The sequence below is a fragment of the Lytechinus variegatus genome, chromosome 8 (genome assembly GCF_018143015.1).
Source record: "Lytechinus variegatus isolate NC3 chromosome 8, Lvar_3.0, whole genome shotgun sequence".
Taxonomy (NCBI): Eukaryota; Metazoa; Echinodermata; class Echinoidea; order Temnopleuroida; family Toxopneustidae; genus Lytechinus; species Lytechinus variegatus.
In genome coordinates this window covers 2,707,353-2,722,009 of record NC_054747.1, presented here as the reverse complement: position 1 = coordinate 2,722,009, position 14,657 = coordinate 2,707,353, and the positions used below count along the sequence as shown (strand labels likewise).

Genomic DNA, 14,657 nt, shown 5'->3' with positions numbered 1-14,657 from the left:
TATTCTTTTTCTTCAGTGTAGATTGAGACGAGGTATGAATGTTTTCATTGATAAAAAGATTGATTAAAAAAAAGGAAGAAAGCAACCGATTAATTAGCCGGTAAAATGTGAATAAACGTTTTTTTTTTCCTTGGGGGAGGGGGGAGAAATGGGGTTATCCTTGCCAGACCCATTTTTACTTTAAAAATCTCTTCTTGAGAGATGATGACTTTTTTTTCTTGTCGTTTGTTCTTGCTGACCCCCCCCCCCCCCCATTAAATCCTGGAACCGCCCAATGGGTCATCCCATATTCATTCCAATGGGTAAGAGGGCTGAATAAAAAACAATTAAAAACACCAGGCTATAGTCCATGAAATTAAAATAAAATCGATATTATCTGGAGTCGAGGCTAGCCCAGACAGTCGACCTTTGCCCGCTTGCAATCGTGAACTTCACGGTATCATGTATGCAACGCTTTTGGCATTCTCGTGTACTTCATTTCACAAACCAAAGAATGGGAGTCTGGGGCCTAGATTTTCAGGTTTTACCAATGCGGAGAAGAAAATGAGAATGTAATAGAAAACATCATAATCCGATCTGGTTTCCTTTAAAATTTTATAATAACACTCAAATTTCTAATCATAATTCGGAATTAAGATGGCTGTAATAAGCTATAATCGGGTAATTGTTGAGCAGAGAAAGTGCTTCGAGCAGCTTGATATTTGTGTTATGTCTGTCGGTTGTGTCTCTCTTCCCTCACGGAATATTTAGTTTTTCTTCAAATTGATAAGGGAGAAGTGAAGATCTAAGACACTGCTAACACCACATTCTCCTCTTTAACTTTAAAAAGTTTTACAAGTTTGAAACTTTTCAAATGGCTCATTTTATATTATTGTAAATTTGAATAATGTACCATTTTTAATACCATCTGGGCAACAATATTAAACAAGAGTTAAGAGGGTAATGAACACACACTCGCCCCACCCTCATGTACGCACCTATCCCTCACTTTACACGGTAAAAACGTTTTATATTATGAGGTTTTTTTTGTTAAAATTTCAATAAAAGATTTAGACAATAAATTTCAATTTGAAATATTAGTCTCCATTATAGATTGAAATTTGTTGTTCAATTGATTTCAACATCATAAAGTAAACCAGGTGGTATATGGAAATATACATTTTGTTTAATTTCATTATTCAAAGCAAACTTGTTTAGCCTATAAAGTCGTATGACAGTGTAATAATAATAATAATAATAGCCAATTTTTATAAAGCGCTTTTCCCAGAATGGCCCAAAGCGCGTTACAGCATATTAATACCCCGGTCATTGGACTCATTTCAATCAAGCACGAAAAGTGCACAATTTCCACTCCCTGGGGAGCATTCTTTGCACAGCGGTAGTGTACTACTACTATTACTACAAGTGTACTACTACTACTTCTACTACTACTACTACTTCTACTTCTACTACTACTGCTACTTCTACTTCTACTACTACTGCTACTTCTACTTCTACTACTACTACTACTACTTCTACTACTACTGCTACTACTACTTCTACCACTAGACCACAACCACAAGCACCACTACAACTACTACTTCTTCTTATACTACTACTACTACTACTACTACTACTACTACTTCTTCTACCACTACCACAACCACCACTACAACTACTACTTCTTCTTATACTACTACTACTACTACTACTTCTACTAATGCTGCTGCTGCTATATTACTACTACTTCTATTAATGCTGCTGCTGCTGCTACTACTACTACTACTTCTACTACTACTACTAAAAAAATGAAAAGAAACGTGAGAATAAGAAAGAGGACAAGGAAAAACAAAGTAGACAAGAAAAGCGACAATAATTAATATAGTAATATTGAAGATGATAACCCCAAAATGAAATATAATTATCATTAGGTTGTCATTTCCCTAAAAGGGGGTCAGATCTTATAGCACTTTTAAAATATAACTCAATGATTTTTTTGATCTCTCTGACTTTAAATAATTTACAGAATAGCTTAATCATTTAGGAATAACTTGCAATGATATAACGAATATTAACGCTTTAAATTAAACAGTCAAAAGCCGTCGTGATATAGACTATGATCATTTAACCAGCTAATTCTTGGTACAGTTATTCTTTTTTTATCAGGAGCGACACTATAGAACACCGTGGGTTGACCTATTTCTTACACTCCATTTCTAAATCCATTAATGAATTGGCAGAGTTCTTTTTCCAAATAAGTTTTCTGTCTCTCCCAGGAGGGCTCCGCATGTATATAAGACCATCATCATAATTGCTTCTTCATGTGTAGTGAGGTAGGAAGATCAATCGGTTTATTGCCAGTTGGTCTTCTACCACTTGGTCTACTATACCCGTCAGTCCGTAGGTCTCATCCCAGATGGTCTAATCCCAGTTTGTCTAATAATCTTTGGTCTAATTTTCTACGTATCACCATCTGCCCGAATGTTCATGAAACAATCAATACCCATTTTGTCAATTTCCAATTGGTTAAAGACCACTGACTTAGTCTATATGTTCAGATGAACTGTTTACACTAAAAAATTAAGTGCTAATTCAGCTCTTAAAGAGCGTGTATAGTGACTGCACTTCGGAGTGCTGATTTGTCTAGTTCAAATTTGAACTAGACAAATCAGCACTCCGAAGTGCAGTCACTATTCACGCTCTTTAAGAGCTAAATTAGCACTTCATTTTTTAGAGTGAAGGCTTTATACGACTTGATTGTTAGACCAAGTGGGTATCAGACCTAGTGTATTGTAGACCCCGTGTAGACCGAACGGCAATCATTCCGAATGAAAAGTTGACCAAATTTTTAGGCCCATGTGAACCTGGACTCATTAGTAGACCAACTGATAATAAACCAAGATAAGATGAAGCATCCAGTTCCGTACCAGAAAAATGCCCTACTTTTCCCCGGAGCACGCTGGGCGGCGTCGTGATCGTTTGTCGGTGCATGGACCATGGTCGGTACAAACCTCAGCTCTGTTGCGAGCAAACCTGATAAGTCTATTTAATTAGTCATATATGGGTCAGACATCTGTTTTGTATTCGATTATAAAAAAATACACAGGAAAAAAAGAAAATCAACTTCTTGTGCAGACATTTCCGAGACATCTACTGATGACTGAAAAAACAAACATTTTTTTTTCTCCTGGGGAGTGAAATTGTAACACATGCAATAAATGCAATAATATTGAGACGGTGTTTCCGGTCACTTTATGCTTCACTCTTTTGAAGCAACAAAATGATTTTTGTTTTTAGGGCTCCATTTGTAAAACACCATAAAAACAGGTTACAAAATGTGTCTTTTGCAGATCAGATCTTTTTAAAAGTCTATACAATGAAAGCCGATGCCTTTAAAGTGTTTTAGTATAAACTTTAAAAATATGTTGGGTAAAAAATGCTCCATGAGGGTAATTATGTGTCCAAACAACATTGAGCATTTTTATTCATCCATTGGTTAAAATTTTGCCCATTCTAAAGTAAATGCTGCTTATTTTTAACCTTACTGGTCAATATGCTTCCCGCATTAGGTAAAATACTACCCTAAATTGGTTGGACACATAATTACCCTCGTGCTGGGTAAAATTTTACCCAATATTTTTTACAGTGAATATCAAAGAATTTGTACGTGATAGTTTATCAAAATGTATTCTTAGTATAATTATAATGGAAATGTTGTCAACGTGGCTAATAGTAATTCTGAAAAAAGCATTAAAAAAATCATCGTGTTTGTGATCAGAATTAGACAAGACTTCAAAGGGATCGAAAATTCCCCGGATTTTTCGAAGGATGTATGTATTTAGATCGTAGCATATTCTCTTTTATTTCTGGCAAAATCTGGGGCAAGCATAATGAAAAACAGCATAAATGATACATCATCTTGATGATATGAAATGAAATGATATTCATAGCATTAAAGTGGGCCATATTTTGTTTCATGACTTACGCTACTGTTCGTGTAAGGCAGACGCTTTTTAAAATTGGATCAGTGTTCTCTTTATGGAACGCTCGACACACATGCAAAATTCACTATAAGCAAAGGTAGCACATACAATAGCAACTATGCCCACGTATGAGACAATACGTTAGTAGCATTTCGAGTGTAAAAAGTTGGTCTATTTTCGCCCACAATTTATAATTGTTAATGTGCAATGGTGCTGGATCAAGACCCACATGTTAAGGTGCACACTGACGAATCCAGGGGGGGGGCACAACTAGCCCGTGCCCCTTCCTTGAGAGACACAATTAAGATTTGCAATGTTAAAATGCCGCTAAAACAGAAGTGTCCCCCCCCCTTGATCCCTTTTTTTTCTGCTTGTCAAATTTGTTCGTGGACGAAATGTCTTTATTTTTTGGTTAAAAACGTTGTGTTTTCTTTTCTTTTTTTGCTTGTCAAAATTTTTTCTCGGGAAAATGTACCCTCCCTTTTGAAAAATCCTGGATCCACCCCTGTTACTGCCCACCCACAAACAATAGTTGTTTAACATTTTAATACAACGCTCTTTACAATATGAACTTTATACAAACATGACAAACTCGCTGTTAAAGGTTTTATACAGAGCTATTTAAATTATGAACCTTACGGTGGTTGTTAAACAATTTAAACAACCATGCTTAAATCAATGAGAATGAAGCATAACTTTGTTGTTTAAGATTTTAAACACATGTAGTAAACAGCCATGTATATACAAAACAAGAATAAAAAGCGTTTTTACTTAGCACAGTAGTTTTGCTTACAGTTTAAACAAGTATTCAAAACCTTAAACAACTAAGTTAATTTCAATAAATTAAACATGGTTGGTTAAACTATTCAACAAGTACTGTGAAGTTCATAAATTATAGTAAACATTGTTCAATAGTTTACAAATATCACAATATGAAATGCAACGTCTAGTATTGCTAATACTATTCTAACCTATTCAACCTATTGCTAACCTATTCAACAAAGTAAACCATACTATGCTATATAAGACTCCTGATATGCTTGTTATCATCAAAGGGATTCTACGGGCTGAAAATAATCATACAAATAAATTAAATCAAATTAATGGATTCAAATTAATGGATAAAATTCACCGAAAAATGCTGAAAATTTCATTAAAATCTAATAACGTATAGTTTATTGAGATGTAAAACATCTCACCTTTTAGTTTATTCGAAGTTAAGTTCAAAATTGAATTTTTCTATTTTTTCAATTAAGGTGAAAATAGAAATAATATAAATTTTGAATGTGAATCATGTGAAATATACACATTTACTATTTTGTTCCATCTCTACTCTTTTGTTAAATAAAGTCTATTAGCTTTCTTTCTTCGTAATAAAATTCAAACGAATGCACGAACCTCTTGTACATACATTTTTATCCAGATTCAGGATTCAAAATATATTTATTCTAAAGTAAAGTGTCATGAATACTGAATTGTTTTTTTTAAATGCACATAACAGGATACACAAAAATTAAATTACAATAACAATAGGTGTACCGATTTAAATTCACAATAATGATTAAAACCAACGATTCCAATTCCAGTTCACAATAATAATTTCAGTTGACAATAATAATTACCATTCACAATAACAAGGTAAAATACACAGTAGAAAAAATAGCACATTGTTCAAGCCTGTTACTCTAACAACAAGTTGTTTAAACTTTTTGTAATTGTTTAAACTTTTTAAACAGCTAGTTTAACAAAGTTTAAACAGTTGTTTAAACAATGTCTGTTCGAGTGATGAGCTAAACACCAAAGAGTGGAAAAAATAAAGGTGTTGTTATAACACACAAGGGTGTTGAACCGACTTTACTAATTTATTACATTTTTTTTTTCAATTTTAATCTAATAAACATGTAATAGGCCATAACCGTGGGAGATAAATTGCAGATTACATTTGTCAAGAAGGCAGGCTATGGGGTAAGGCGTAGACATGTATTTGAAAATATATTAAAAAGAATATAAGTTTAAAAAATCCTGATAATTCTAACGTCGGGTTTTCATTGAAAATTATATCAGGTTCCTATGCCATTATTGAAACAAATTACCAGAATTTCCGAGATGATGAGCTAAACATCACAATCACTTAAATGGTTTATGATTCAACGGTATGATATATAATGGGGACAATATCCATCTTCTCATCATATATCAAGTAAAGAATGGAAATGGACGGGAATGCATTGGAAAAATATCAATTCAAATTTAACCTTGAATGCATATTTGAATGAGGAGTAATCATGAACACTTGAAAAAAAAATGTTACTATTGGAAAATAATTTGAAAACAATTAGACAAATAAAGATAGAGACTGAAGACTGACATACGGTATACTGCAGTGAGAATATTAAGAAGAAAACAAGGTCATTGTTTTGCGTTTCTTTTTTTATGTCCCTATATAGATTTTGTGTTGTAATCATGTAAATCGTTTGAAATTATTGTGATCCTTGATGATTTGATTGGATAAAAACTTAAAACAAAACAAATAAAAAAACAGTTCAAGAACTAATCAGTTTCAAATTCAATTAAAATTTTGAGATAAAATTTAGATAAATGTAGACTATCTAGACAATACACTTTTCGAGTTGAAATAGCTTGCAGTGAATTGTTCTTGTTTAATCAAAACAAAAAAAAGTATTCTTGCTTTCCATACGTTTTCATGCAGGTATCCATACAAGTGCCCAAATGCATCAATCCATACCGGGGAGGAACGGTGCACATGAGGTTCACCGTTCGGGTGAACGTTCTTTTGACCCGACTTCGCGATTAGTAATACTCTGAGAGGGCTCGTTGGCAGGTGCTTCTGCCCCGGGAATTACGGGTGGGTCGCGAGGTTGCATCCTGCTACATCGCATGGGTGTATACATGTATATAGCCCCATTGTTTGCGATATAAAATGTCAATACTAGAAATTCACAATTTCTCTGAATAAAAAGATTTTATGATACACCAATAAATGGCCGATGAGAATCAACATACAAACATATATTACTTCATTATTAATAATAATATGGCATCATATCGCAATGGTGAATGTGTTAAGCTTCTATAGAGGTCTTATCATTTATGAAATCATTTCCACAGAAAAGATAGAAAACCTCTAATTTCCTCTCTTGCATCCTTTCTCGTCTTTCCATTTCAATTTTTTCCCCCCTGTATTTCTTTTCCCTTCTTCATATTACACATGGTGAACCAGAAACTTTCCCCATGCATGTTATAGACTCCACCATGCAAACCTACAAAGGTCATCAGATACACTTTTGTTCAAATTACTACCCAATAAACATACACTGTAAAAACTGCGGTGTTAAAACTGACACCAATTGGTGTTAATAGAGGACCACGCCGTGAGGTGTTAAAATTACACCCTAGAGATTAAACATAACACCAAAGAGTGTAAATGTAACAACAAAAGGTGTTGTAATAACACCTATAGGTGTAAAACTAACACCACCAATTTGACACCGGTGTAAAATAACTGGTGTGGTGCTCTATGTACACCGGTTAACACCACAGTTTTTGCTGTGTAACACGATCATTTATATTCAATTCAAACTCTGCGACAGGTCATTTTCTCATACAAAATCAACAATAGCTTATAGTTACATTTGCTCATGTGACATACACGAAAAACGTTATATTGGTGTACGACTTTTTTTTTATTGGACTGATTTAAAAAAAAATTGTGTGTGTGCATGTGTGTGTATAAACATATTATCAATATCACTATCTTTATTATTGATTTGACCAAATTATAAAACACCTATAGTACGAATAATTGAATATTACATGACTTAGACCAACAAAAAATAGCAATATCTATTCATGCTTGTTAAGGTAAATGGTCGGAAGCATAATCACCCTACGCATATAGAACTGCATACAAATGTCAAATGAATATATAATATATAAATGTATTATCATATTCATATTTTTGTAGGCTACACAGCAAACCTATTGCCCTTCCTATTTAAAAAACAAATAGCTTCATGTTTTTTGAAAAACAAATTGAACAATTTATGAATATCAATTTGTGTACCTTCCTTTCTATTCTTGTTTTAACCTCTTTCTATGTGATTATTTTATATACATGCATATACCCGTTCACCAACTTTCGGTGTAAAATACTGGTTTTACAATGACTCAAGCTTCAATCTTATATTGCAAGACTATTGTGTGTTCTACACTGTAAAACTGCGGTGCTAAAACTGACACCAGTTGGTGTTAATAGAGGACCACACTCTGATGTGTTAAAATTACACCTTAGAGATTGAACAAAATACAAAAGAGAGTAAATGTAACAACCAAAAAGGTACATGCAAATGTCTGTGGAATTTCTTTGTAAGAAATGAATAAACCTTTTGGGCTCTGTCGGCTCTAAACAGAACATGAATTCATAACTTTCATGAATTCTACCCGAGAATCCGACCAACAATTCGCCCTATACTTACAAGTCTTCGGCTTACTATATTAATACAATGCTAGGTGGATAGGCCGATGAAATATTTGGTGTATATTTATTACTATTTCCTCACAATTTATAAGGGAATTAAAAAATAACGGTATAAAAGAGTATTAAAGCCATCGCAAAATATCTCGAACCCGCAGCACCATGAACATAATATCTTGAATGACAGGACATTACCGTTGTTAAAATAATAAAAAAAAATCTTAATTAATATCTTTTTCAATCTTCATACTTTAGGCAATAAGTTTTGCATGACTCGTTATTCCCATTTTCAAGTCAATTACAACTCTAAAAAGTCGATAGGTTGAGGTAGTCTCACCCAACCAACGGCGAACGCCATTCCACCCAGCTCGTTCCCGCGCGAACAATAGGCGTGGAACCCCCCATCCGTAGTACAAAGTGCGACGCAATGCGTACACTTTCCTCTCGACTATACACGAAACCGGTCGCAGATTTCCAACGGAGCGTGGTGTCGAAAGTAGCCCAATCCTTGGGCGTGTGGCTTCCCTGTTAGGGTCGGTGACATGGAATTTGGCCTGCGATGGCATGCATCAGCTTATTATGCATGTACTCAACCGAACGGGAATTTCACGATAAAGGTCGCCGAGGCTCCGGCTGTGAAACGTGTCACACACCCATAACCCGCGTGCGTTGCACTCGCTAAGGCCTAATACCTGTATATTTCACTGTAAAAGTTAATCGTGTTATTCAGGGTCTCCAATACCAGTGGTATTGTTTTATTAGATAAACGGGGAATTTTCCTTCAGTATAATAGTTAGTACAAAGAATATACTATTTTCATAGCCCCAAATGTGAGGTTATATTGATCGGTCTATGTTTAATTGCACGCGACAGTCAAATTATTTGCGGGCGATATTTCTTTACATACCAATGACTGGGTCTAGGCATAATTTGATTTTCATAGAATCATATTAGGTTTGTCGTTACCACATCCTAACCATTTTTAAATGTTTTCACCTTTTAGTTTATTCTTTCTCGAGGTATAGAAAGGACACAACGAAAGAAAGAAAAAAAAACATAATTTGGATCTGGCGCAACGTCAATGGTATAGAGTTTAGTCACCATATTATAATGTTCGGAGACCGTACATGAAAACATCTGCAAAAAGATGATTATTCCTACTTAGACAAACCGTTCGCACGATACATTAAGCATATAGTTTCATTTCCTATTAAGTCTACATTATAATCGTGGCACATGTCCCGATGGCTTCATGGCTTTAAACAACTACTGCATGGTTACACATTTTTACGAACATCTTTCTAGGGCCTGTTATCTTTATTCAATTTCTTTTCTTTTTTTTCCACAGAATATAAGACGGAACAATCAAATATAGCCATGGTAGCTAATGCTTTGTGTGTGTGTAAATTGGGGCTATACAAATATTGGTTATTAGGCGTATATTTTCAATTAATATCATAATTATTACACATTATCCTATACAGCTAGGGAGCGCGTACTTTTCATTGGCTTATCAATGTCATATGTGAATACGACTCAAAATATAACTCTTTCCTTCTAAGCAGACATCGAGTGATTGAGTAAAATCTCCATTCAATCTTTCTTGGAGAGAAAAGCTTAACTATGTGTAAACCAAAATGAAAAATGTACAGGAAAAAGAGCAACAATCTCCAAGAGATTTTGCAGAATCTCTGGCATTACTTTTTATCTGGAAACATCTTAAAATCTGTCCTCCATCCATTATTCAAGTGCATAACATATGTTTGTCGCATGTCACCGTATGCTATGGAACCGGGAATCCATTGACTCTACCTCGGCCTTCGTAGCCTCGGCTATGTGCCTCGATGATAATGCAATACGCAACATCATGTATCTAATTATAAGATTCACTTTCTTTCCTTTTTTTTCATTATACCTTTAACTTAATTCATGCTCAAGTGATTACCTTGTTACACTCGTGTTTTATTTATTTATTCATTTTATTTTATTTTATTATTTTTTTTTTTGGGGGGGTTGTACTACATTTATTTATAAGAATTTATTAATAGGATGCTGTACTCTACACGCTTTGCCTTTTAGCAGCCCCCTCCATTCCTAACCTGTTTATATAATTATCTTAATTATAATCTACATAGAAATTTTCCTTGCATTATTGCTTATTGTAAATACTGAAAATGGCAATAAACGAATATGGAATAAAATAAAATGAACGATGTCGTAATCATGAACGGGATCAAGCTTAAATTATGTCGTTAAACACAGATAATGTTAACCATTCAATTCAATTCTATAGAATAGAAAGTATATATACTTTAATTTTCGTATTTCATCATTTTATATTATAACACAGTGTTTTAAATAGAGATTTACAAAATGATATGAATTCAAACATGTATAGCCCTGAAATCACCATATATAACCTGGTAAGGATTGCTCCTGAAATGGTGTAAAGGGTGTGTTTTGCCACCCTAAAATGATAATAAATAAGTAAATAAAAATTATGATAATAAAATTCAATTCAATTTGAATAAAACATTTATTTTCTTCCATTTCATCACATATTTTTCTTGTAAACGTAAGTTCATACATTTGTTATGAAAAATATAAATATGTACATGTTGGGTTTAAGGAAGAAGGCGTATACCCTATATGAATAAGAATGAAACAAAATGATAACATGACATGAAATTTAATAATTTCGGAATGTACATACTGAAATTTTGTAATATATATATATGTGTATATATTTGCCTGTACATTCATCTATATTTTTGTAATATTTTGTCTCAATACAGGACTCACTGGAGCAACATAATCTGATTATTGACGGGAATATAACATTGACGTCAGTCTAAAGTCATTTCCATTAACATTATTAATTCGTTGGCTTATGAATATATTTATATCTTAATACATACTCCTAAATATACACGCCTCTAAGGGGAGAATAAAACATATAACCCTTTGTACCTACGTGTAGCATACGGTTTCGCACGAGAAACCTTTGGAGATATACATGTACATCTACATTGCATAGTCGTACACACATACACTCTAAATTCCAAGGATTTCAAATAAATCCAGATCGGCTGTGAATGGTTACCAGCCAATTTTTTAATATTTTTTTAATCTTTAGGATTAACTTTTAGATCTCAAATGATTTAATATCAAATCTTTTAGATTTATGTTTAAATCCTAATGGTTTAAATCTTAATCGAATGTTCGGCTGGTCACTATTCACAGCCGATCTAGATTTATTACATATATATATCCTTGGAATGTAGTGTGTAATATATGATACGAAACAATTAAAAGCAAACAAGATTTGCTATTTTTATTTCCACTGCAGAATAAGCATGTCAGTCGCGGATATTCTTGCCCCAAATCATTTTATTACATTTTCGAGATTTACACTGTAAAACTGTGGTGTTAAAACTGACACCAATTGGTGTTAATAGAGGACCACACCCTGAGGTGTTAAAATAACACCCTAGAGATTGAACATAACACCAAAGAGTGTAAATATAACAACCATAGGTTTTGTAATAACACCTATAGGTGTATAACCGACACCACCAATTTAACACCGGTGTAAAATAAGTGGTGTGGTCCTCTATGTACACCGGTTAACACCACAGTTTTTGCTGTGTACATGCACCAAATATATTTTCCAAACTAATGTACGACTATAAGCCATAGTAATATGATAAACTGATATCGATTTTTAAAGAGATTTCATAGGATTTTCGTACCTGTTTTTTTTTGAGAACGACGAAAATGTCGGTAGTATATAAAGCACATCCCTCCAAAACAACAAAATTACAAAATAATGATTACAAAATACTCTGGAATATCCAATAATTCACCGGAATTACAGTGATAAATCCACGTAATTGTATCTTATCCCGGTAAGTTGGAGCAAAATTGCATCTATTAACGTGTGAATCTTTACCAATCAACGTGACCAAGGTAGTATACGACTACCATTTTTCCTTTTTAATGAATAACAATAATATATACACGTGCAATAATCAGATTAGGATGAAAATAGACGGATTACATACTGTTTTCGACTTACAGGGCTATTTTTGTACATGCCACTTTAATTAATTCAATTTTAATTCTGACCTGCCACATCTAATGGATGGATGTATTGTAACATATATTGTTATTTTCAACATGTTAAAGCTTGTGTATAGTTTTGGTAAATCCACCAAAATGCACCTATCACTATTCCAATTCATTGCTAGCTAATATGAATGGATATGCCCTATAACAGTTATGATGTGGAGGATATGAAATGAAAATGTGTTTTACAGGATAAATTTAACTTGATCGGGTCACCCGATCAAATTAAAATATCTGTGTGTTTTTGTCTTTCAATTAAATCCTATTCCAAATCATGAAATGGGCTGAAACTTTCAAGATGTGTTCTTTGTCTGTAACTTTTGGATATCTAATCACTAAATTTATAAGATAAGTGCTTGAATGCCCATTTTTTAAATTTAAAACAAGCATCGCCGAGAGAGGGCGCTATATATCCAAGATTTGAATATTTGAAATTTTCTAAGAGAAGTGCAGTTGGAAAAATATCTAACGGTCTCTACGCTTCAGTAAGACTGTCATATTAGATGATATTCGATTATCAATCACATTATTGACCCTTTACCAAAGCTATACACAGGCTGTAAAACAAATAGGTACTGTATTTTATCTATTTCTATATATTTCGGAAAATATTAGTGATAAAGTATTTCTATCAGGACACATTTCTGAAAAATTGTATGGAAAATAGAAAATAGGGCGATAGCATGTTTAGACTATAGTTTTTTTTTCATACGTGCACGGTTTTGCTTGAACGTGCTTCAATGCTACGAGCTCGCACGCGTTTTGTGGTCAGACAAATAAATACATGACATTCACCATACGGTAAATGTGCTAAATTCATGTCTGTCTGCGTTTAAAGGCCTCGAAGTCAAGCCCCAATTTTCGTTCCCACCAATGGCCGTGTTCGCTTTTCTAAAATGTGAAATATAGATAACCTCTATAATTGAAGTTTGCTTTTGATTTTGCAGTTTCCTTGAGTGACGAAAGTTATAACCCAATTTGCACGTAACGTTGGAAAATAAAATAGCCCACCGTAAAACCAGCCAACCGGAATGAACAATACACTTGAACAAAAACATTTTATCAGCGTGGCAGTACTATTGTAGAATTTGATTGGATTTCTTGGATACCTGCCTGGATACAATTATCTTCTTGAGTAGTTAGAATATTCATTTATTAATCATTTTCAAAAATTAATTTGTAGTACAAATTGTATTTCAATTTGTGTGAAAAACTTTGCATTTATTCAGTAATCATGTTTCCATCAATATGATTTCTTTTTTCTCTTTCTCTTTCCTGTAATACATGCATGTACGCATATAATAAGTCGACTATAATTTCTTCATTTCCAAAGGGGATCCACACTTTACAAGCTTTGCTTTTTAGTGGATCCCCCTCATTTCCATTTATGCTCTATATTATACTGGGTTTTTTTGTCTGTTTTACGAAGTAAGAATGCCCTTCTGTAAAATTGTACTTGATTTGTATTGTTTTATATTACTTTGTATTATGTTTTGAATGCAAATGAAAAATAAAAGAATAAAAAGAATAAAAGAATACATGGGTCGTTTTAATGATCATAATGACTCTATATATGAACAGAAGTGAAATTTATGGCTTTTATGGAAGATGGGGGATAAAACAAAATATAGAAATAGGTTTCAGGTTGGTCAAAGTGCAGGGTCAAGAATGAATAGACGTGAAATTGATGTCTTTGATATGAAATGAGGGTTAGAAGGAGAAGCAGTTTGATTCAGTGCTCATCATGGTCATAAATTACATAGGTATAGTATGAGTTCGAGTGACTTATTGTCTTAAATTAAAGAAGAATTTTATTTCAAATTATCTCATATAAATATCACAATAAATTAAATTAATTATGAATTAATGTGGAATATATGGATTTAATCGGCCTTATAAATGATGACTCAAAAGAAGCTTTTCTTCCAATGTTATCAAAACCAGGATAAATTAGGTCAAGTTCGTTGTCTTTAACAAAATAATAATCCCTATTTCTTGAATTCTAAAATAGTCCGAGCAACCTTAAACCTTGAATGAGCGAAAAAAATGTATTTAACTAATCATGATTGATT

At 33.3% G+C, this 14,657-nt stretch overlaps 1 long non-coding RNA gene across 1 annotated transcript in view; it reads right to left on the bottom strand.

The window, feature by feature from the left end:
* Positions 1-14,657, bottom strand: part of LOC121420718 — a 33,908-nt gene that overhangs the window by 13,914 nt on the left and 5,337 nt on the right. The gene's annotated exons all lie outside the window — the stretch shown is intronic.